Source organism: Artemia sp. Qi Xiang Cuo, chromosome 2 (genome assembly GCF_049724085.1).
Source record: "Artemia sp. Qi Xiang Cuo chromosome 2, ASM4972408v1, whole genome shotgun sequence".
Taxonomy (NCBI): domain Eukaryota; kingdom Metazoa; phylum Arthropoda; class Branchiopoda; order Anostraca; family Artemiidae; genus Artemia; species Artemia sp. Qi Xiang Cuo.
The window spans coordinates 72,272,621-72,298,351 of NC_142795.1; the positions used below are offsets into that span (position 1 = coordinate 72,272,621).

Sequence of the window (25,731 nt, forward strand, 5' to 3'; positions counted from 1 at the left end):
TCATTTTAAGTTTTAATACTGCTCCTTACTTTCAGTTGAAAAAAGCTTGTTTTTTTTTATTTTATCTAACCGAGATCAGAAGGTTTCTATAATAAATCATACATATAATCGAATAATTGAATTACATGCATGGGCATAGGCAGGATTAGGCAGCATATTGTCTAGGGAGGGGCAGTCGATAGTGTGATGGAGTTTTAGCAACTGCTTTTTCCAAACCATCTGCTTTTTCAGCCATATCTAATGTAAATTTGAAGGTCTAGGGGGGGGGCAGCTCCTCCCCCTGCCCCCCCCCCTACGCCCATGATTACATGTCTGCATTCTTAGAGCAGGTGACATTAAGCATAGACCAAAAGCTGACACAGAACAGTTTCTACCGTAGACTTAATAAAGAGCAAAATGTGTATTTTTGTGTGTGTATAATTTTGAACGCTTTTATTTTGGTTGCATTTAAATACACTTTCTTTTTTTCTGTAATTTGATATTTTTCTTCAAAAGTTATGCCAAATTTTGAAGTTAATAAAAGAACATTTTAAGAATCTTTGTCTTATTCGTCCACTTTCCTTTTCGTACAAAGCTATGAATTTATTATATTTTCCACATTTATAGAAAAAAAAATCAAGCTTCTTCCTTTTGTTAACAGACACATTTCTAAAAGAAAGATGTCTCTATCCGCTATATTTCCCGAACAGAAATAGATCTTCTTTCCTTTCCATATTCTTCTTTCCTTTGCAATAAATATTGGTGATTTATCTTTAGCACTATTTTTTTGCAAAAAAATCGATCTGGTTTTTGGGACTTGAGAACATGGTCACGGAATATCGATTTGGCTAGGGGCTATACGTTTGAATAGTAGCAATAAAAGAAGAAAAAATAGGAATGGCAATTTACCAAGTTCCTCTAGCAATTTTAAACTAAAAGTTTTAGAGGAAAAAGTAGTTGCAAAATATTTTGCGAGTTATTTTGATATTGAGACTATATATCAGTTAAATTTAAGTGATCAGAAACATTAGTAATATAATACACGATAAAAGAGTAATTTAAGAGTGATTAAAAATTTTTAGAATAAAAATTCTTTGCATTTAATAAAAGAAAATTTTAAGAATCATTGTCTTATTCGTCCACTTTCCTTTTCGTACAAAGCTATGAATTTTTTACTATATTTTCTACATTTATATACTTTTTCAAGAGTCTTGAGCTTAGGACTTAAATTTCAAGATCTTAAGAAAAATGCCTCCCTAAATAAACGCCTTGTTTACGTTGTTGAAATCTTTGAAAAACGTGAACAACCATGTGTTTAGATTGCATAGTTTAATTAGAAAAGCCCAAAAAAAGCTATTTTTGACCAAACTAACAAAATGACTTTTACAAAAATATTTTAATTGCAAATTAAACTATATTTATTTAATGTATAATATGTTTAGTTCACTATTAAAACAATTTAATGGTGAAGAAAAATCCAAGGTGTGGTAGTTCAAAAGGCGATATGTAGCAAAGTATAATTTTTTCAGGAGAGTGGAAAAACTGAAAAAAGCGTTTTACGTTTTTCCATTATTACTAAGAACCAGTTGCTCTAAAAGGAAATTGTTTTTAAGTATTCAATATCCATTAGAAACAATTTTGATACGATCAGCCGGAGACGTGCGCAGGATTTTCTTGCTGGGTTGGGTACCTGCATGTCTATTCTAAAACGATTGGAAGGTTAGTGGATCATTCTGTGGCGGAAAGGGAGTCTAATAAAGTATACTTGGTACTCCTATGTTATACTTACTCTATTATATACTGCTAGTTTAGTTAATGCTAATGAAATAAAATAAAATAGGATGACTATATAATAGTTTAGAAACAAATTAGGGCTATATATTTGCACATTAGGGGAGGGAGGGTGGGTGGCAAAGCATAGCATATATTAAATACGTAACCTAACCTAGGTACCTCCCCCCCCCAAAAAAAACAACCAAAAACAACACTTTAAATATCGTATAAGAAAATAAAACCACGCTATACATTGTATTTCTCTACAGCAGTGTCTTGAATCATCCCGTAAAAACGGGTTTTTCGTCGCGATTCCAGTTTGAGATATATAAAAGAGTAGGTAAAACATAGGAGAACCATATAGTTTAATCTAAGAGTTTTCTAAATTTAAAGATACGGCAAAAACAATTTTGACATCAGAAGCTCCAATTTTAAAACATATTTGTAAATAGGGCAATTTCCTCCGTCTAGACTTAAAAAAAATACTTTTTGTATTTTCACTGAACAAAAAAAAAAAAAAAAAAAAATGGATTACCCTCTAGATTTTGCAAAACAGCTTTTTTCTTATCTTCATTAAACAAAAATCCTTGACCCTCCCTGTACTTTCGTGCTCCACAAAAATCGCAGGGTTAGAAAATTGCAGGGCCGAAAGTTCATGAATCGTGAATTAGTCCCCCTGCAATTTTAGAACAATGGGCATTGCCATAGTCTACTTTCAACTTTTCTACAGCTTTTTTCTTCTTCTTTTAGTTGGTATAAACCGACTTTATACAATAAATAACTACAAAAAAAGAATCAGACCAAAAATGACCAAAGTTTGAACATATCAAGGCACAAGAGGAAGGGGGGGGGGCTGGAATCTAATTAAACCGAAAGTGAATACAAAAGTCAATTAAACAGTGCCTCTTATAAGAATAAAGTAAGAATTTTGCTGTTTAGTAACAACAATCTAAGCCGATTTACCCTACCTATATTCATCTACCGCCTAGAGGCTGTTCACCTTGGGGACCTGATGCGGTTATCGGCACGGTCTGGTGGGAGGAGTAGACGTGGCCATCACCATGGCTCAACAAGGGTTCAACAGGACTACCATAAAACCCGCCGTTTTGGCCATAAACGCACCACCGGTTTGGACCTTAGGGGTCTGGTACCGTCGTACTTACTTACTTACATAAAACACTTTAGAAAGTTGGAGAAAAAAGTATAGATTATTTTGCACCTTCCAAAAATGCACTCCACCCCCACGGACTCGTCCTTCAGAGGGGGCTCCATTTCGCAAATTCAAAAGAGAAGAGCATAATGTTTGTGTCATGATGCATCGTCAATCAATTTATTAAAATTTTAGAGGGCATCCTAGTCAGTTAACAATAGTATAATTTTACCCGTCACATGCCATCCATATTTATCCATGAGTTTATTTTTAAAACTAATTGAGCGACATGCTCCTTGCTTGCATATTTCACAAGCTCGAATTATAAGTGAACGCCTACTAGTAATGACAGTAACTAATGAGAATAAACAAGTAGTTAAACTTCCGCAGCTGTGAGCACTATAAAAGAAAGATGCTTGATAATATATATCTCGCCTTTTTTCCAAGGTTACGACAACATAACTAAAAAATAATCATATATGGACCAGATCTGTACTAATATGTTAATTTATTGGCTGTCATTTTTTGTAGTAATAACTGCATAAATCTTCTATTGGCAGTTAAGGGCGAGTCGGCGTCTAACTTATGCTAGGTGCCCACAGAAAGCGAATTCGCTGACACTAGTTGAATTCGTCGTCGTCAGGTGAATATTTTCCGCTGCGCACGCCCAAAATTCGCAGTTCGCACCTTTCAACTCCGAATAGAATTTTATTCACACGATAGATATTCGCAAGACGAAATACGATAAACCTATAAATACAAGAAAATAAACTCCAGAACTTTCTTGATCGTTTCAGCTTACCTCTCCGACGTCTTAAAGACATGACTAAAAAAAAAACAAGTTTTATTAGCTGAAAGTAAGGAGCAACATTAAAACTTAAAACGAACAGAAATTACTCAGTATATGAAAGGGGCTGTTCCCTCCTCAACGCCTCGCTCTTTACGCTAAAGTTTGACTCTGTCACAAAGCTTTATTTTTTTAAACAATAAAAAACTTTAGCGTAAAGAGCGTGGCGTTGACGAGGGGACAGCCCCTTTGATATACGGAGTATTTCTATTCGTTTTAAGTTCTAATGTTGCTCCTTACTTTCACTTGAGAAAACTTGTTTTTTCAATTTAATTTCTAATCGTTTTTTAAAAATGCTGGGAAATCTGGCGCCCCATTCATAGAAATGTCCCTTCCCCCAATGAAATATCCGCCATGGAAAGATTCTCTCACGTAACCCCCTCCTCCGATCCCCACTAGAAAATCCCTCCTGATAACGTCTGTATACTTCCCAATAAGCAATACTATATGTAAACAATGGGCAAAGTTCATAACTTGCAGCCCTTCCCCCGGGAACTCTGGGGAATTAAGTCATCCTCAAAGACATATTTATTAGGTTTTTGACTGTGCTGAACAAAATGGCAATTTAAAATTTTGATTGGGTGACTTTGGAAAAAAATGAGCGTGGGAGGGGGCCAATTTGCCCTCTAATTTATTCGGTCACTTAAAAAGGGCACTAGGGCTTTTAATTTCTGTTCGAATGAGCTCTTTCACGATACTCTAGGACTACTGGATCGATACGATCACCCCTGAAAAAAAAACAAAAAAAACACGCATCCATGATCTTTCTTCTGGCAAAAAAAATACAAAGTTCCACATTTTTGCAGATAGGAGCTTGAAACATCTTCTGTAGGGTTTTCTGTTACGCTGAATCTGATGGTTTGATTTTCATTCAGATTCTTTCACTTTTAGGGGGTGTTTTCCCCTGTTTTCCAAAATAATGCAATGTTTTTCAGGCTCGTAACTTTTGATCGGTAATACTAGATGAAACTTATATATTTGAAATCAGCATAAAAATCTGATTACTACTACTACTACTAACAACTCACCGCAGCACCAAGCCCCCTGAGGTCAATACAGCTACGCACGCTCCTCCTCCATCCCAATCCATTCAAAGCCTCCCTTTTTACACCCTCCCAGAAAGTTTCCATTTTCTTTAGATCTTTTTTTATGACCTCCTTCCACCCCAGACGAGGACGACCTGCTTTCCTTTTAGCCCTAGACGGTTGGCCGAAAAGAACAATCTTCGGCAATCTATCATCCTTCATCCACAGAACGTGCCGTAACCACCTCAACCTTTCTTTCATTATAGCCCTAGAGAGTATTGAACCACATTTTTCGTATAGCCTATTGTTTGAAATACGGTCAGTCAGCCAGAACAATCCTTAAGCAATTTCTCTGGAAAACATCTAGCAAATCTTCACCGCTTTTCTGCGCACCCATGCTTCCGAGCCATATTTTACCACTGTCATCACTGTAGCTTTTAATATACTAATCTTGGTTTGCAGACTTTTCTTCCTATTCTCCCAAAAAAATTTTAACTGTGAAAATACACCCTGAGCCTTGGCTATTCTACTTCTAACGTCTCCACTGCTCCCACCATCTTTACTAATAATACTACCAAGGTAAGTGAAGCTGCCCACCTGATCAATCTTATCATTACACAACGTCACCTTTTCATCTTCATTTATTCCTAGCCTTAGTGACTTAGTCTTCTTAACATTAATTTTCAAACTTATTCTAGCACCCTGAACTCGCAAACCCTCTAGAACTTCATTCATTTTGCTCGCACTTTCATCTAGGATGCTTGAATCATCAGCATAATCTAAGTCCAGGAGACATTTTCCTCCCCATTTGATTCCGTGGTCTCCCATTGCCTTTCCTGTGCCCCTTAAGACAAAGTCCATCAAAATAATCCATATAAAGGGGGATAGAACACAACCCTGCTTAACTCCTGATTTAAAACAAAACCAGCTGCTAAACTCATTTCCTACCTTAACCGCAGCAATGTTATTCTCGTACATAGCACTAATCACTTTTACGTATCTGGTATAACATGCAAGGATAAAACCTTTACTAAAGCTCTTCTATCAACAGAACTGAACACTTGCTCGTAATCTATAAAACTGAGGAGCAAAGGTGTTTGACAACTCAGAAACTTCTCAATTATTAGCCTAAGAGTGAAAAATTGGTCGGCACATCCTCTACCTTTTCCAAAACCGCACTGTTCTTCTCTTAAAACTTTGTCTACGGCATCTCTCAGTCTAAAAAGTATCGTATTACTAATAATTTACTACCTACAGAGACGCGACTAATGCCTCGATAATTACCACACTCACTTTTATCACCTTTCTCATAAAGTGGCTTAATTAAGGTTTTCCTAAAATCGTTAGGTACTTCCCCTTTATCAAAAATAATATTCATAATCTTCAGTAACTTATTTCTAACCTCAGAGCCACCATATTTAAAGAACTCATTTATCACACTTTCCGCACCTAGAGCCGTACTATTTTTTAATCCTTTTAATACTGTCACGAATTCTTCCTCACAAATATTTCTTCATATCCAATGTACCACATACTTTTTAATTTTCCTCTTTATCTTTTCCTGCAACTCTGTCTTGCTTTAGCAAATTCTCAAAATATTCGGCCCGTCTCTCTTTAGTTCTTTCCTTATCGTTAATTGTGGCCCCATCCCTATCTTTAACTGGGCTAAATCCGGCTTGGCTACTCCCTCTCAATTTAACGACATGCAAGGACAATATCTTTCTATTATGCCATCTAGCTTTATCTTCCGAACCTTCGGCTATGTTATCCATGACCTCAACTTCACACCTTCTTAGTTCATATTTTAATGCTTTCTCCGATTTTTTTACATTCCTCTTATTTTTATATGGTCTATCACTCAGATAATTTTTGTACAAGTCCTTTCTCCTTTTTATTAAACATAAAGCTTTTTCACTAATATTCTTAGCTGCAATTCTAGCTTTCTTCCCCAAGACACCTTCAGCAAACTTCACAAATTATTTTTCTAAAATTATTCCAACCATCTTCCACACTATCAAATTTTAAACTCTCAAGTTTAGTATTCAACTGTTCCTGTAAAATTTCTCTAAAATTCTCATCCTGGAGTCTACTAACATCAGAAATTCCCGGGAGGTAGTTACCCTTTCGGAATTTGAGCTCTAAATTAACCCTTGACACTACTAGATGGTGATCTTTACTTTTAACATCAACAACAGCATTCCTATGTACCCTAGTATATCAAAATTTCTGTTTATTAGAGTTTCGGTGACTATTGAGCCGGGTCGCTCCTTACTTACAGTTCGTTACCACGAACTGTTTGAAAAGCAGCAACAATCCACAAATCCTTTGTTTCTGTCATTTAGAAATCATTTTGGAAATTTCACGTTCTGTGAGGCATACCACTCGAATTCGCTGTCCGGATGTGAACTCACGAATTCGTCTACAAAATAAAATCGCTTTCTGTGGGCACCTAGCTTTAGGAGTAGAGTTGCTCGTCTGGATTTGCGCAGGCCCCCATACAAACAGGTTTTTCTGGTAGTTAATTCTACAGGTCATTACACTCTTTGCCAAGAGGAACGAGTATAACTTGATTGGTGATTAGGATTTGAATAAAAGGAATAGTTTTTTTTACAATTCATATTAGTAAGATAATTTAATTCAAATATAATAGTTTTTTATGTGAGAGGTTAGTTGTGGAGAAAAAAAAAATTAGTGGTTAATTTACATTATTGCAGATTAATGATAGAACAGACAGTAGCAGCAGCAACGATATGCAAGTACCTAATGTGGCTGTGGAAATAACCGCTGGCTGTAGACTATGTCTTGAATGTGACATTATGTATGCAAGATACATGATATCATTAAGCAAATTTAAGCAGGAGGAGCAGCTGTGTTTTGCTGGAAAAGTAAATATTCTACATATAAATAAACTTCGTTCATCGTTAGTTATTCTATCGAAATATATTGATGAGAACAAACTGCTTCATTGAATATTATTATTTTAATTATGTTCATTAAAACTGTTTTCTAAATCAATGGTATTTTTTTTTCTAAAGTATACTAGATTATATTTTCTAGAGTACAAAAAAGAAATTCTGTTTAGTCTGAAGTTGGTTGTGAGAGAGCTAGGACTCTAAGAAATGGAAAAATTCGAGAAAGATCGATCATGAGGAATCTAATTCTTATGGACGAACGTTTAATTCTAGATGATGATTTTCTAGAGTTGTCCATTCAAAGGAAGATATTTTCTATGATGATAATAGTCTATATAATGAAAACTTATTCTCCAAAATTAGACTATTGTAGATTATACAATATATTTCAAAAAGAATTTAAAAAATTTATTTATATATTGATCAATACACAGCAAAAAGATATTGTGTATATTCTTTTAAAAATTAGTTTTTAGAAATTTAGGACTTTTTTTTCATAAGAAAGATGGTGCTCAAGGATGATGTACTCCTCTCTCTCTCTATCTCAGGCAATTTTTGATGTTGCTAGCTCAGTTTCACTGTGGTAGTGAGAGTGTCAGCACATAACAAAATATTCCATACATGTCCATTATGTATGTATTCAGTGGGTAGTTGGTTATCATGTGAGACTGGCACAATGATTGAGGAGTATCATGAAAAGTGTAGATTCTGCAACCCGTGTAAATTAAATAGAGTATATGCGGTACAAATTAAAGGTTGTAATTCCTCTCTTGAAGAGGTGTGTGACTCTCATCCTTGAGGCCACCAATGTTCCAATTGTCATTTTGATAAATGCAAGCAGTGGGAGAGTACATATCCCGGTATGATTGGAAATAATCATAACCGTGATTTTAGTTTATTGCTACGAGATTGGTATCGTCGTGGTTTTAGATTGTTCTGGGAGGAGGAACCACGCCAAAGATTCAACTGTTGGAACAAAAAGAGACCATGGTTTCTACGTCATTGTTGCGAAGACACTGGGTGTTATGACTATAAGCCCACTGATTTTTATTTGGATGCGACAGAATGTGATTCGACACTTGAGGACACTGCTTGTGAAACTGCTTCAAATACGCAAATTGAAACATGTGAATTCTATAGAATGAATGCGATTAGTATAATTGACTATACAAATATATATGACAAGAGTGAAATCACATTCTACTGTAGAAAATGTGACCCTGACATTGCACTACATAAAGATCAGTACACTGTGAATTCAGATAATCTACCCACGATAGTTGTTGTCAACAAATATCTAGTATATAACGAAATCTAAAAAGCATAAAAGTCATTTTATCTTGTATATGATTCTTTTTTATATTAACAAACAATTGCAAATACAGCTTCATAAAATTTTATTATTATGAACCTGAAATAAATATTAAATAAAATTGTAATTATATTATACACAATAAAGTCGTTCAATTGAGGTACGTCAACATAGACGTCGAGAAACTGCTTTTAGGTGTAGCCACGACATCTGAACATGAAAAAGAGTAGTGCATGAAAGCCACCTGTCTTAGTTGTTAAATCCTGTACTCTTCGTTCATTTTGAATAAAATTTTTCCCACTGCTTTCAATAAAGTTGTTGATATATGGAATGTAGAATTTATATGAGAGGCCAAGGGGATAAAAAAATTCAATATTCCACGCTCATGGAAAGATACTGAGCCAATGGCCGATCTTCAAAGTTAACGGACTACTATTAACAATGATCAGGGTATTGTTAACACCTGAAATTTTTTCAATGAAGTCCGACGGTATGGAATAGGACTTGTATTGGGACACGTAAATATCCATATTAAACACATTGATTATTTGATTTGTGTTCATGGTGCAAGGTCTAGTAGAACACTGCCGTCGGGTGTGATTTCCCAATAGGTTTCAAATTGACTCAGTGATATTAGCATAAGACGAAGAAATCAAGAAACATTTTAAAGTAGGACCTATGCGCGTAGTGGATAAGAATTTTAATAAGGACAGGTTGAGTCAGTGTATTTTTCAAGATAAAGGACCAATAGCCTAATTTTCGGCGATTTGAGTAATGAAGTAAAAGACATTGAATGTCCATGTATAACCAACAGCACTGAGTTGGACGTACGAAAAGATCGTTGTTTTTCATGATTGTTTGACCCTCCGCCCCCTGGTAAAATATATAAAGACAAACCGTATTTTTTTTACTGCCCCCCGTGATAGTCTCTTTTTGAATAAAGTCCAGTAAATAATAACCTAAAAACCTTTGGGGGGGGCCTCGCAGCCTTGGGGGGGGGGGCCTCGCGGCCCGGGGGGGGGGGGGGCGGCCGCCGCCAGCGCGGGGGGGCGCTCCGTCACCAAAGTTATCTTTTTTTTTGGACTTAGAGCAGATTTTTTTTTTCAAGTGTTATCTCTCTCTAATTTAATAGTTTTTTCTCTATAAACAAAAAAAATGTTTTTTCTCTCTGTGTGCATCCCATGTAAATGCTGTTGTATTTTTTTATTATAAATAAATTTTAAAAAGTGTATTTTTTCAAGTGCTCTCTCTAATTTAATGTTTTTTTTCTCTATAAACAAAAAAAAGTGTTTTCTATGTGTGTGTACCTATGTAAATGTTGTTGTTGTATTTTTTTATTATGAATAAATTTAAAAAAGTGTATTTTTTTTTTCAATTTATTGTTACTTTTTTTATGTGCATATAATAAAAGAAAAAAAAATATTATTCTTTGTCTTTTGTCTTTTTCTTCTTCTTGAAGAACAGAGTAGTAGTAGTAGTAGTAGGGAAAAAATTATTTAGTCATTAGACAGGTAGAGTCTATAGTTAGTTTTCCAGGTGAACTATTGAAAGGAAGATGCATCAATTTAAAAAACCGTTCAGATCATTTCTTTGTGGGCCTTCAATTTCAGGCAAAACAACACTCTTAACTAAAATAATTAAAAATTGTGATAAAATGTTTGCGGAAAAGCCGAAAAAAATCTACTATTGCTATAGTATTTGGCAGGAGTCATACAATAAAATAAAATCAATTGCTGCCGCCACCATGGGATCGATGCAGATACAGTTCATACCAGGACTTGATGTTTTCAACATTATCCAGTCAGACTCTTGGCTGATCATTAACGATCTGGCTGAATCTATTGAATAATGGTCCCAGCATATGCTGCATTTTTTCACTGTTCGCTCTTATCATGAAAGGATTTTCGTTACTCTGGTTCTACATAATCTCTTTCATCAGAGCAAATGTATGCGAACACTTGCTTTGAACTGTACCTATTAGATTATTTACAGGGTTGTTCATGATTTTCGCTCGCTAATAACCCTCAATAAACGAATCCATACAGTTGCCCCGGAATTTCTGCTCTCTGCATACAATAAGATACCAAATAAACTTCACGGCTATATCCTGCTGGATCTTAATCAAAATAAACCCGAGGATCTACGCATAGTCACATATATTTTTGACAATGGAATTACTAAGTATATCCCGGTGAACGCTCAAAAGAACTGTTATTTGCAATCATTACACTGAAAAAACTACATAAAAATAGACATTTGTTTTCAGTTCTAAGTACGTCAAAACCTCTGCTTAAAAAAACAATGCTCAAACACGGTCTTGAAAACTATTTCATTAGTTTACTATCTGAAATTTTTTTAAATTTGACCGAGGGTAATTTTCAACTAACATAAGTATTTAAGCAACAGGAAAAGTAACATCGTTCAATTTTACTTACAGGCGCCTATAAAAAGGAAGTAAAGAATTTTAAAAAGAAATGACTTCGTCCGGCGGGCAGTAGCTTTTTCACCCTGTTACTGCCAATAATTGCAAGACGTGTAGACAGTTTTCTCTACTAAGACTGGCAAAACCCAATAAATTGACTCAAAGAGAACTCGGCCTTTCACCTGCCAAAAACTTTGTGAATAATTTGAATAAGGTTCTCTACAATGTAATTATTGTTAATGATAAAAACTGATCTTACTTCAAGATTCACTTTATTGATTGGACAAACACTCTATCAAAGTCCACTCCTGCTGATCTTAAAAAAGAATCATCTCCTCAAGAATCTGTCTGCTGCTGCTGATGTAACAAACTTAACGAAGGAGGAATTGTTTTAATTTTTTTTTAAATTTGTAAATCTAAGGCCCAACAATTAGGTTGAAAAACTAACACGACTACTAATCTATCTATTTTAAAGTGATCAAATTCAAGTTGAGAGCAACGGATAAAGTATTATAATTCGGAGCAAGATATATAATATACTTGATATAATATATTAAATGGTTACAAATATTAAAGTACTATTATCATTTGACACTGATATATACAAATGTCTAAACAAATTCATCTTCCCCAAAATTCTTATTTGCAATATAAAATTTTTAAAAAAATTAAAGGAACGTGCATCATCATCATCATCATTATTAAAAGATGAAGCAGCAGAAGAAGAAGATTTTAAATCAATTTTGGAAAAAACTAACACACCACTGATAGCTAGAAAAAAGCGAAGACGTATCACGTCAACGTCCCCACCACCACCAGCCCGTATACAAAAGGGTAACGGACGTTACACAAAGTGTTTACGTTCAAAATGGCTGAAGTTCTGAAAGGTGCTTATGAAAATATTGGCGAGGAAGGGAGTTTAAGTTCCCCCACAACTCTGCTCAAAGTCATAGGTGTTCGCACTAAGAGTGTACAGGACTACCTACAAAGTGAGCCAAGTGACACTTTGCATGGAAATCATATAGTCCGGTCCAATCATTATCGAAAAATTAAAGCCTTTTACATAGTGCATATAATGCAAACAGATCTCCTGACTCTACATGAGCTTCAAAGACGTTACAATACACAGTACAAGTACTTTCTACTTGCAATCAGTGTTTTAAGTCGCTATGCTTATGCAAGTCCATTACGATCAAAGAGAAGTGTTGAAGTTGCTTAGGCAATTGAAAGTTTTCTCGAAAAGGATTCATATAAAAAAATTCAAACGGATCGCGGTTGTTAATTTGTTAATCCTCATATTGCACAAGTACTAGAGAAATATAGTAAACTGCTCTATCGTAGTCAAATTCATATAAAGTTCGCATTGGCTGACCGATTCATAAGAACTATTTAAATTTTATTTTCAAGATATTATATACTAAAAAATACGGTGGATTCTATTCTTGATGTGGAAAAAATCATTTTGATTTATAATCAACGACCTCATCAATCAGTGTCAAACTCGACGACAACGGTATTTAATCAGTGTGATAACGATAATAATTACACAATTTTTAAACTGTAGAAAAATGAATAAAAATTCAAGAAGAAGAAGAAAAATAAAGTAAGTGCTTTTGATACGGTTCGAAGTAATAGAACAAATCATGTTTTTGACAAGGGGAATTACTTGTGGTCCACTTAATTTTTTAAAGTGTCGAAAATTCTAGACACTACACCCATGAATTATTGCCTGCGTGATAACAAAGATGAAGAGATTCTCTGTGTCTTCTATGACTATGAATTACAAAGAGTTAAAAATTCCATTGAAATCTATCAAATCGAAAATATATTAAAAAGACGTACTCTCGTGGGTACGAAACAGGTACTTAGTCGCTGGCTAGGATACAACTCTGATTTTGATTCTTGGATTGGTGTTGAAAATATTGACAATGCACAATGATTTTTATGTAACTTTCATGTCCAACGTTTCCGATCCTCTCCACAATGACTTGAATAGAACAAGTGATTTTTGGACAAAACTCTCCCCCACCATCAAATTTGACGGTGCATATGATGGGGATCTTGTAGAAGGTATTCTTAAAAATACATTTGATATTCTAAGAAAGGGCCGTAAATATTAAATGAAAATACGTCTGTTTGACTTTTGCGATGAAGTTCAACTGGAAAATTTTGACTCTAATCAGTAACCTCTTGCTAACATACAATACAGGGACTAAACTCCCATTCATTCACTTCGTTGAGTCATCAACAAAAAATGGCAGGGTAAAAAATATGCAGTGCCCCTTTCAATTACCTGACTTAGCAAATGCTAATTTATGTTAAATATCCGAATCATATTCAAAGAGTTTCATCAATGAAACTGTAAGTGCTTTTATTTTTCTATAAACACGTTGAAGGTTTAAAGAAAATGTCTGTTTTATAGACATGGTTATCTATACACACGCCGCAAAACGAGTCTCAACGGAAACTTGTATATTTCTCTAAGCGTTATATGTGGAAACATATTGGGATGGTAATTAAAATGTTCCACTCCTTCGAGTTCTTAACTAAAAAACCAATCTAGAACACGTTCACAACTATAATATACGGCATTTTCATTCTATATCAGTAAACACTTCCTTTCTGTAGCTCTGTAATTTATAACTAATATATTAATTTTTATATCAAATATAATTTAAAAACTGAGTGTAATTTATTACTTGTCATTTTTGACCAATTGTAAATGAGAACGACTGTACATTAACCTAAGAAATAAACGATAGAAGAACTTACTTGGTTTGCCCCGATATTGACAGTTATGTTGGTGTTTTGAGTCCACGTCAAATAGGCACGGGATTGGACTACTACAAGGGGCGTACTACAATGTCTGGCTATGGTCTTGGTAGCTGGTTTGCTAGGCTATTTCGTTCTGCACTACCCCTTGCCAGAAAATATCTTGTACCTACTAAAGAATTTGTAGAGGAGTCAGAAATTTATTTCCACATATACAATTATAGACTAATCAACTGGTGAAGAGTCATTAAAATTTTTTACATTATTGTACAAAGGAAAAATTTTAATAGTGGGGTGATTTATTCTGAAAAAAATTGCATTATTTTAGTTCTTCTTGTTGCGGTGTCCTATGATAAGGGTATCATGTGCAATCATGTGCAATGTGGAACATCTAGCATGCCTGGTCTGACAAGAATATGTCTAAAAACAGAAACGATTTTTTATTGACACCGTGAGATAAGAAGTAACATTAGTGTATTTCCTGAAGATAATATAGCAAAACATGAGGATTTTATTTGTGAAGAAAAATATTTCAAGCCTAACGTTTGTGAGAAAACATTCGGCCGAAAGTTCACCCTATCTTATCATCAAAAGACTCATACTGGAAAAAAAACTTTCAAATATGATATCTGTAAGAAATGTTTTACTTCTAGTTCTGATTTAAATAAACATCAAATAACTCATTCCTGAGAATAATCTTTCGAGTTTGATGTATGTAAGAAATATTTCACTTCTAGATTCTATTTCAATACACATCGGAGAATTCATACTGGAGAAAAGCCCTTCAAGTGTGTCATATGTAAAATTTGTTTTACTTCAAGTGTAGATTTATAAACACGTTAAGTAATTCACTCCCGAGAAAAGCGGTTCCGGTGTAAGATGTCTGAAAAATGTTTTACTACAAGTTTCGATTTAACAGCACATTGAACATCCCATTCTAGAGAAAAACCTTTCGAGTGTAATATCTGTGAGAAATGTTTTACTTGTAGTTCTAATTTAAATAAACATCAAAGAACTCATACAGGAGAAAAACCTTTCAAATGCGATGTATGTGAGAAAGCATTCAGTCAGAAATACACACTATCAGTTCATCGAAGAACTCATTCTGGAGAAAACCCTTCCGAGTGTGACGTATGTAAGAAATGTTTTACTTCTAGTTCCAATTTATAGACACATCAAAGAACTTAGTCTGGAGAAAAACCTTTCAAATGTGGTTGATCTAAGGAAAGTATTACTACTATTTCCGATTTAACTAGACATAAAACATCTCATAATGTAGAAAAATCTTTATACTGTGAGTTATTTAAGAAAATATTTAATTTAAGTTAAAATTTAATTAAACATCTGATATATAATTATTGAGAATATCTTTAATATTTTTTTGATTTGATTAATTTATTTAATTAGTTTAATTAATGAAATAACAAAAATAGATATCATAATGTATACCAAGCTTTATAAGTTTTGTTTTTTAATGAAAGTTTTAATTACATTTAAATTTTAAATAACACTATAATATCTAATTTTTGAGACAAAATTTTAGAGTGTGATTACAGGTAGAAATGTTTTAATTCTAGTCCCGATTTAAATAAGCATCAAATAACTCCTTCTGGAGAAAAACCTTCCGAATGTGATATATGTGAGAAAGCATTAAATCAGAAATGCACACTATCAGCTCATCAAAGAACTCATACTGGAGAAAAAGCTTTCGAGTGTGATGTCTGAAAGAACTTTTTTACTTCTAGTTCCTATTTAAATGTACATCAAAGGACTCATTCTGGAGAAAATCCTTTGGAGTGTGACGTATGTAAGAAATACTTTACTTCTAGTTCGGATTTAAATGAACATCAAAGAACCCATTCTTGAGAAAAACCTTTCGAGTGTGACGTATGTAAGAAATATTTTATTTCTAGTGCCAATTTAAATTATCATCAAGAACTCATCCTGGAGAAAAAAACCTTTCGAATTTGTTAACAATCAATAAAGAATCCTTTTAAAATCCACTGTAGCTTATCATGATTAACCTTTTTTTGGAGAAGAACCTTTCGAATATGACAAATATAAGGAACTTTTACCTCAAGCTCCATTTAGAATTCATACGTGTTAAAAACCGATCGACTACTATCTTTGTATTTGAGAATCCTTTTACTTCAAGCTGTAATTTATCTTATAGTGAAAAAACTCAAGTGTTATTTGTACAACTCTATTCTATGTATTTTCAGTATTGATATTTTGTTGTATTCTATTTGACTATTTGCATTTTACTGTGAAATTAACCAAAAGTATAAATTTCAATTTTATTAAAAACGAAAAAAACGAATGAGAACGCTGAGAACCTGTTATTTAATATATTTACTTCAAGCTGTAAATTATCTTATAGTGAAAAACTCAAGGTCTGTTGTATGAGTATATTCAATGCATTGTCAGGGTTGATTTAATGTTTCGTATTATGTGACTACTTGCTGTTTTCTGTGAAATTAACTAAAATCATACAGTATGATTCTTTGTAAAAAAAAATAATATATTCTATTTTAAGTAATGCCGTTGAAACTGATGAGAACGGGTTTTTTTATATATTTGAATTAGAAAGTTTAATGCTTATTTTTCTTTCACTTAAGTGTACACCACTTGAAACATGAAACTATGAGTCCTTTTGCCAGTGAGATTTTACCACAAATGGGTCCAAGAATTGATCAAAATGTTTTAGTTGGTGTATAGACTCATTCAATATGGGCCTTTCCCTATATTATAGAGCATTTCGATATATTTGAATGATTCTTAAAAACGAATGTTTTACTGAAACCAGAGCTTTCTTGTGTTTTTTTAGAGATTTAAAATAGTTTTTAAAAAATGAATTGATTTCATGGCTTTTAAAAGACTTTTGAGAGTTTTCCAGTCTCTTTTCCTGTTTTGTAAGGCTTATGATGTGTTTTCAGTAAATTCGTAGTCGTTCAGAATGCTGCAAAAATGAGGAAACATCATGACTTGCTGGGTATGTTAAAAAAACTTTCCTCTTAAATAAATTATAAAATTAACAGCTATATTAAAATAAAGACGAGAAGAAATGAAATCAAATGTGAACATAAATTATCGTTAATAGATAAAAGTGACCAAAAACGAACATAAACTACATTAACTAATCACGTCAAGCTTAAGCGAATGGAATTTACTACGAAAAGGACAAAACTAACGCCCCTTGTTCCTTCTAAAGGCCAGGGGGTCATTTGGGCTTTACTGAAAACAAAATACATTCAATCGTTTTCGCTTGTCTAAACTTAATAAACCAGAAATCGTTGAGACTGTTAGAAATAAGTATCAAAATGTTTTGAATCTTCAATCCTTCAGTCTTACGAACAGAAATTAAACAAACAATCAATGTAAATAAACATTCAATAGATATTAATGTAAAGGAATAAATAAAACTTAAAAAAAGTGAAACTTAAATTAAATATGTAAATCAAGCTTGAAACGAACAAAAACCACTACAAACAAGAGTTTGGATATCGCCTCTCTCTCTCACTGTAAAAGTCTAAAACCTACTGCGTCATTGGCGCTTTACTGAAAACCACATGCGTCTTGAACAGTCTTAGAAAGTATAAACACCATCAAATAGAACATTTGATTTATACTGATATTAATTGTTTAAATATCAATCATTTAAATAACTGATGTCAGTGTAATTTATGTTTACTTTAAATGATTTAATAACTGGAAAAGAAAATATTTTTAATATTATTAATTTTTCAGTTAAGCGCCAATGACGCAGTACGCTTTAGGTTTTTATTTATAATTAAGGATGGGGGAAGTATCCAAGCTCTTGTTTGTTTTGCAACTACATTCGTCTTGAATAACTTTAGAAAGAACTAATAAATTAAACTGAATATTTAATGTATAATGATATTAATTGCTGAAAGTAGATCAGTTCAAAACTTTAATATAATTTTAATATTTATTTTCAATGCTAAGTGCAAAATGAGATATTTGTAATAAAATTGTTTTTCACTACAGCTGCAATGACACTGGAGGTTTTTTACTTTTACTGTGAGAGAATGATGCGATACCCTCACTACTTTGTTTAGTGATTTTTGTTCATTTTAATATTGATTTTCATATTCAGTTTTATTTTATCTAGTTATCAAATTTATTTATCAACTTGCATTAATATCTATTTTATTTTTGTTTACAGTTAGTGTGTATTTGATTTCTTTTATTGTTGATTTTAATTTAAAATTCAATAGAAAATGATTTTGTTTCGTTTTTTAGCTTGATTTTAATATTACATAAAATCATTACCTGCCTTAAGACCTAGTGATTTAGTTATATTATTACTTGTGTGTTTTTTGATCTGATAGTTTATTTAATGCATGGTAGTGGTGGGTTTCATTTATTCTTTAATTGTAATTTCCGGTTGTTTTGAGTTTTATCTTTAAAATTTATTCGTATGTGATGACCATAAGTTTAAAATGGCCTTTACTTTTCTTTGAAAAACTTATTTTTCAGAAAGTTTGTTTAATTAATTTTTGTTCGTTTTTGATTGCATAAAGTTTCAAGATTTTAAAAGTTCCTTATTTCAAAATCAAACTTAAAAAAAAATCAAATGTTCATCAAAGTATCAAAACTGATATCAAAGTAACAATATCAAAGTAAAAAAAATGTGTTTATGTCAACCTCGTATTTTTATTATATTATGTTTTAAAAGTTTTTAACAATACGGCTGTATCAAAATTTTTATCGGCTAGGTTTGGGGACTAAAGGGCGTTTGGGCTGGGGAGAATAATTGCCCTGTAGTCTCTTTTGACTCTTTAAAAGTGAACTAGAACTTTCAATGTGCGCTCAAATCAGCCCTCTCTGAAGTTTATACGAGCATCCCTTCTATAAGAACCAAATATACCCCCAGGGCATAACCTGCAACGCTTTCCCCTGGGTCCTTGGTGCTTGTGTCGAAACCATTTTTTTTTTATCTGACCTGTGAACTACTTCTCACTAAATAGATTTCACAATTTTTTATGGGATTCATTGGGGGGACAAATGGCGTGGGGGGATATTTGCATTATAATCTGTATTGGCTCTCAAAAAATGGAGTAGTACTGTAAATGTATAGTCTAATGAGACCTGTCTTTAATTACGTATAGAATCAATGACATCCCAAATGGAGATGCCTTCCCGTCAGTATTAATATCGCTTACCCCGGGACTAGAAGGATTGTGTCGACCCTGGAGTTTTCGCTATATGATCTTTTAACCATCTTGAAGAAAATAATTGTTCTCTCACAACACTTAAAGGATGGTTGTTAGGATTAAAGCACGTTGAGAGGAGGAGGCTAGTTGACCAAAGATCACTGTTGACTCTTGAAAAATGAAATAGAACTATATATGTAAAATAAAATTAACCCTCTCATACGGTAATATGAGTTTCTTCTTAATATGACCTATATAGCTTCCAGAGCATTACTTAAAAAGCCTGCCTCCTGGCCCGGGGGCTTGTGTTAACCTCGGAGTTTTTATTTATAACCACGACTATTTTAACTTTCTATGGGAAAAAAATAATTGGAGTGGGGGGGGGGAGAGAATATTTGCGCTTCGATCACTTTTGAATCTTAAAAAGTGAATTACAATTTATAATTTATAATCAAATGAGCCCGCTATGAAGTTTCTACGAGCATCCCTTCCATAACAACCATATATGCCCCCAGGGCATAACTTACAACGCCTAACTCCGGGCCCGTGTGTTGACACCGGAGTTTTTGTTATCTGAACTTTGAACTATTTTTAAAAAAACGTCTCTCAAAATTTTTATCTGAAACATTAAGGGCGTGGAGGGGGGGAGCTAGTGTCCCTCCGATCGCTTTTGACTCTTAAAAATTGAACAAGAACTTTCATTTTCCAATCAATTGAGCCCTCTTTGGAGTTTATACGAACATCCCTTTTGTAAGAACTATATATGCCCCAAGAGCATTACTTACAACGCCTGCCTCTGGGCTCTGGGGGGTTTCGTCGACGCTGGATTTTTTCTTATCTTTTTTTATATGCCCCCAGGGCGTAACTTATAACCTTTGCCCTGAAGACTGGGGTGAGTGTCTAGCTCAAAGATATAATTTCCAGAACATTTAACTACGTTGAAAAAAATGGCTATATGATCTTAGTTTTTGATATATGATCTTAGAACTATTTTTAACAAAATAGCTATCTCAAAATTTGACATTTGAACTATTTCTAACGAAATGGCCATACGTAAAGGAGTTTTGTTATATGATCTTTGAAATTTTTTTTACAAAATCGCTACCTCAAATGTTTCAGATGTACTTGTATGTAGATATATTTTGGGGAAAAAGTGCTTGGGGGCTAGTTGTCATCCGATCACTTTCGACTCTTAAAAAGGGCACTAGAACTCTAGATTCCCAATCGAATGACCCCCTTTGAAGTATATCAGACGACCCCTTCTATATGAAGTTTCTGACCAGTTCAAACAATCAGATTTTAGTTTCACTGTCCTTAGTATCTCAAGGTAACTTCAAAAAACCTGTGTAACAAAACGGTATGAAGTTTCTCTGGGAAAAAATAAATGGAGTGGGGGGGGGGAGAGGCAAGCTCCGCGTTGAAAACTTGTGACTATTAAAAATTGAATGAAAACGTCAAAGGACCAATAAACTTAGCACTAGCTGAATTATCTACGATCTTACATGACTGCATAGCACGCTAGGCCCCCAGTATCCAACTTAAAAAGCCGACAATTGGGGGGTCGTTGTGGACCCCGGTGTGGTTGTCAGATGAACTTTGAACTATTTTTAAAAAAATGTCTCTAATTTTTATCTGATGCATCTAGGGCGTGGAGAGGGGGGGGGGGGGCTCTTTGACCACTTAAATCTTTTTCATTTTAAAAAGTGAAAATGAAATTTGAAGGTAAAAAAAAATGAGCCCTCATTTAATTCTCAGCTAAAATCCTTTCAGTACTAAATCTAGCGGCGCACGAGAAGTACTTACAATGACTGTCGCTGGGCTCTGGGGGGTTTCGTCGACACAGGACTATTTCTTATATGACCGTTGACTTGTAGTTACTGAAATGGCTATTTTAAAATTAATAGGTTGGGTTTAGGTAAAAAACGTTGTGTAGGGGGGGGGGGTCTTGTCCCTGGTCGATATTTTTTCGATTAAAAATTGAAATAGAGCTTTGAATTTCCAATAAAATTATCCATCCCTGAATTGTGTACGAGTAGTCCGTCCATAAGAACCATATCTGGCCCAATGGCATAACTTATAACCCTTGCCCTGAAGACTATGGGGGGAATATCCTGATTAAATATAAACTGTCCATAATATTTAACTACTTTGAAAAAAATTTCTACGTTATCTTAGTTTTTTTTTTATGATATAATAGATGTATATAAAAAAATATCTCTCTCAAAATTTTAGCTGATGCATGTTGGAAAAATTGGTGTGGGCGGGGTGTTATTTACCCTCCAATATATTTTGGCGCTTAAAAAGTGAACTAGAACTTTCAATTTCCAATGAAATGAGCCCTCTGAAGTTTATACGAGCATTCCTTCCATGAGAACCATAGCTGCCTCCAGGGCATAACTTATAACCCGTGCCCTGAAGATTCTGTGGGGGTGGTTGTCCTGCTCAAGGATATAATTTCCAGAATATTTACCTACGTTGAAAAAGATGGCTCTCCCAAAAGTGTGATTGGATGTGTTTGGGGAACTGGTTGGCGTAGAAGGGGTGTTAATTTGCCTTCCTATCACTTTCAACTATTAAAAAGGGCACTAGCCACTTTTATTATCCCAACCGCACCTTGTATTTTCTTGAAATGCATCTGATAAAATTTTGAAATGGTCATGTGTTGTCGTAGAAACTTCTAAACGGGCTTATTAGATTGGAAATTATAGTGGCTAGTGTCCCTTTTAAAAGTCGAAAATGATTAGAAGGCATCTAACCCCTATTACCCCCAATATTTCCCCAAACACATCCAATCAAAATTTTGAGAAAGCTGTTTTGTTCAGCGTAGTTAAAAGGTCCAGAAATCATGTTTTTAAGGAAGACAATCCCCCAAGGCCCTCAAGGCAAGGGTTGTAAGTTATGCCCTGGGGGCATGTAAGGTTTGCATAGAAAGGGTAGTTGTAAAAATATTGGAATTGGATCATTCGATTTGAAATCAGATGTTCTAGTGCTCTTATTAAGATTCAGAGTGATAAGAGGGTGGATACCCATCCCACATCTCGTATATACCCGAAATGTATCTGATTGAAATTCTGAGGTGGCCATTTGTTGTCGCAGAAACTTCAAAAAAATTCATTCGATTGAAAATTGAAAGAGCTAGTGCTCTTTTTAATAGTCAAAAGTGTTTGGAGGGTAGCTAACCCCCTTCGACGCCCACCTTTCCCCCAAATCCATCTAATCCAAATTTTGAGATAGCTATTTTGTTCAACATAGTTGAAAGGGCTGGAAATTATGTCTTTGAGGATGACAACTCCCCTACAGTCTTCTGGGCAAGGGGTTTAAGTTATTCCCTGGGGCAAATAAGGTTTATATAAAAGGGGTGATCGTACAAAATTCAGAGGGGGATCATTCAATTGGTAATTGAAAGTTTTAGCGACCTTTTTAAGATTCAGAGTAATTGGAAAGTGGATACCCCCCTCTACACCTCATATTTTCCCCAAATGTATCTGATAGAAATTTTTAGATGGTTATTTGTTGTCTTAAAAGCTTCGGAAAAAACTCATTCTATTGGAAATTGAAAGGGCTATTGCCCTTTTTAATAGTCAAAAGTTATTGGATGGCAGGTAACCAACCACGCACGCTCACCATTTCCCCAAACGCATCCAATAAAAATTTTGAGATAGTCATTTTGTTCAACATAGTTGAAAGGTTTGGAAATTATATATTAAACGATGATACACCCCCTACAGCCCTCAGGGTAAGGGTAGTAAGTTATGCCGTGGGGGTATGTAAGGTTTACAGAGAAAGGGGGTTCATATAAACTTTGGAGGGAGGCTCATTGGATTGCTAAGGATAATTTTTAGGGTCAATTTTTAGATTCAGAGTGATGAGAGAGTGGATACACCCCCCTCCCATCCCTCATATTTTCCCGAAATGCATCTGGTAGAAATTTTGACATGGCTGTTATTGTCGTAGAAACTTTGAAAAAGGCTTCTTCGATTGGAAAATAAAAGGGCTAGTGCCCTTTTCAGTAGTCGGAAGTGAATGGCAGGCAGCTAACCCCTCTACCACGGCCACAGTCCCCAAACACATCCAATCAAAATTTCGAGATAGCTATTATCTTCAACATAATTGAAAGATACAAAATTATATTTTTAAAATTATATCCCCAGGGCATAACTGACAACCTTTGCCCTGACAGCTGTGGGGAGTTGTCATCCACAAAGACCTATTTTCCAGTATTTTCAACTACGTTGAAAAAAATGGCTATTTTAAAATTTTGATTGGATGGGATTGAGGAAAAGGTGGGCGTGAGAGGGGGGTTAGTTGCCCTCCAATCAGTTTCAAATATTAAAAAGGACACTAGCCCTTTGAATTTCCAATCAAATGAGTCCTTTTTGAATTTTCTACAACAAAGCCTTCTGTAAAAACTTTAGGCCCCATGCCCCGTGGGCATAACTTACAAGCCGTGCCCTGAGGGCTGTGGGGGGAGTATCCTCCTCAAAAAAATAATTTCTATCTGGAAATCAGCTACGTAGAACAAAATGGCTATCTCAAAATCTTTATTGGATGTGTTTGGGGAAATGGTGGGTGGAGAAAGGGTGTTAGTTGCCTTCCTATCACGTTTGACACTTAAAATGTGCTCTAGAACTCTCGATTTCCAATCGAATGAACCCCCTTTGAAGTTTATACGACGACCCCTTCCATATGAAGTGCCTCTTAAAAAAAAATAAATAATATTAAAAGATTGGCGCCATATGGCCTTTACTATAGGCAACGCTATAGCATTGTCTCTGATATTTCTACTAGATAGGTCAAAACGGTTGTAATATAGTCATAAAAGTTAGTAGGGTGACGGATCAGCTCCAAAAATCATTTAATTGCTTTAGTTGTTTACTTCCATTATTTAAATTTAATTACAATATAGCTCTAAATTCTCTTAATTGTAACTGAAACGACTAGTGACCGCTTATAATTTGCTTTTCTTTGCGTTTTCGATTCACTTACTAACCCATAAATGTAGAACTACCTCTTTGTACAATACCATGCTGACTTCTTGTTATTTTTCCTATTCTAAATATTTCTTTTAGCCAATTCCAAAAAATTGACATGAATATGCTTAGGATTATTGCTGTTATTTGTCGCATTTCACCTAACGCCAGTGCTACTTGTTTGACATTTATTTCTGCATCAGCATGCTGTACGAAATGTCTGTTGCAAGTAGGATAGAGCGAACCCGAACAATATATGTATGTTTTTCGCACACATTAAAAATTTTATGCTCACAGATAAGCAGTACCAGCCCATACTCTTTATCTATTGTTATCAGTTTGAATATTCAGCACTAACAGACCATGATTCGTTTGGTGAAGGGAATTTTAGACATAAAAAATGTTCAGGGCTTCCCCTCCTCTCTTTTAGAAATGTATACCTGGCTTACCCTGATTTACACAAAAAAAACTTTCGTGTAATTTTTCTAGCTTTCGTTTGTTTTTAACTAAGATACAAAGGGGAAGGTAATTTTGAAACTAGGTGTAATTTTTTCCATTCGATTGGCATCCCTGGTAAATTTTAATTAGTTGAAGGTTTCTACCAGAATGCTGACAAGAATTGTTCAAATTTTCTGGATATTCTTAGTCAAACAGTGCTCAACGGGTAAGTTAATAATTCACTCATTTTTTTTCGAATTTTGTAAATTAAAATTACTTTTTCTTTTTCAAATATAAGGAACATTTCCAGGGGGATTCACCATAGAGGAGGATTTCCGCAAGGGTGAGGGAAATTTTTCCGCCGAGTTTTTTTTAGTTGGACAACACCCGTTTTTGTTATTTTTATTTTTAAAAGGAAAAAACAACCCAATGTGCACTTTTTGGGTGCCGTTTGTCACTTTATGATTGCCTCATAAAGTCAAATTTATAAAAAGCAATTAAATGTAAAAATTAGCTTATAAACGAGCCCCTAATTAACTCTATTACATTCATGCCTATTGTACAGCCTTTCCATTCTAAAAGTGTTACCAAAATTGTGCTTTTAGTGCACCATGTTGCACTTTAAGACGACCTTTTCGAGTCTAGGTATATAAAAAATAAAAAGACAAGACATAAGATTTATATTTTACAAGTCCTTGAAAAGTTCTCTGAGAAGTTCCAGTACTTCAATATTGACGAAGAAAAATAAGAGAAAATATCACTGCTGCCCATGTAAAAAAAAGTGATTTTTCTTTTTGTTTCATGGGAGAAAAAGTTTCAACAATGGTAAACTAAAGGGTGTTTTAATTTGTAAGACGTCATTTTCAAATCACATACAACTGAATGACGCTATCCGTGGGGCTGTTGGAATAGTGCGTAGTTTAATTGCACGATTTCGTCTCCTATGATGGGTGC

General features: G+C 34.3%; 1 protein-coding gene across 1 annotated transcript in view; it reads right to left on the bottom strand.

The window, feature by feature from the left end:
* The window catches only part of LOC148955582 (amphoterin-induced protein 3-like), an 89,525-nt gene extending 83,764 nt beyond the window's left edge, over nucleotides 1-5,761 (bottom strand). The window contains exon 1 of the mRNA XM_089108258.1: nucleotides 5,723-5,761. The gene's annotated coding sequence lies outside the window, so the exon portion shown is untranslated. The remainder of the gene's footprint in view (nucleotides 1-5,722) is intronic.
* Nucleotides 5,762-25,731: the final 19,970 nt, after the last annotated feature.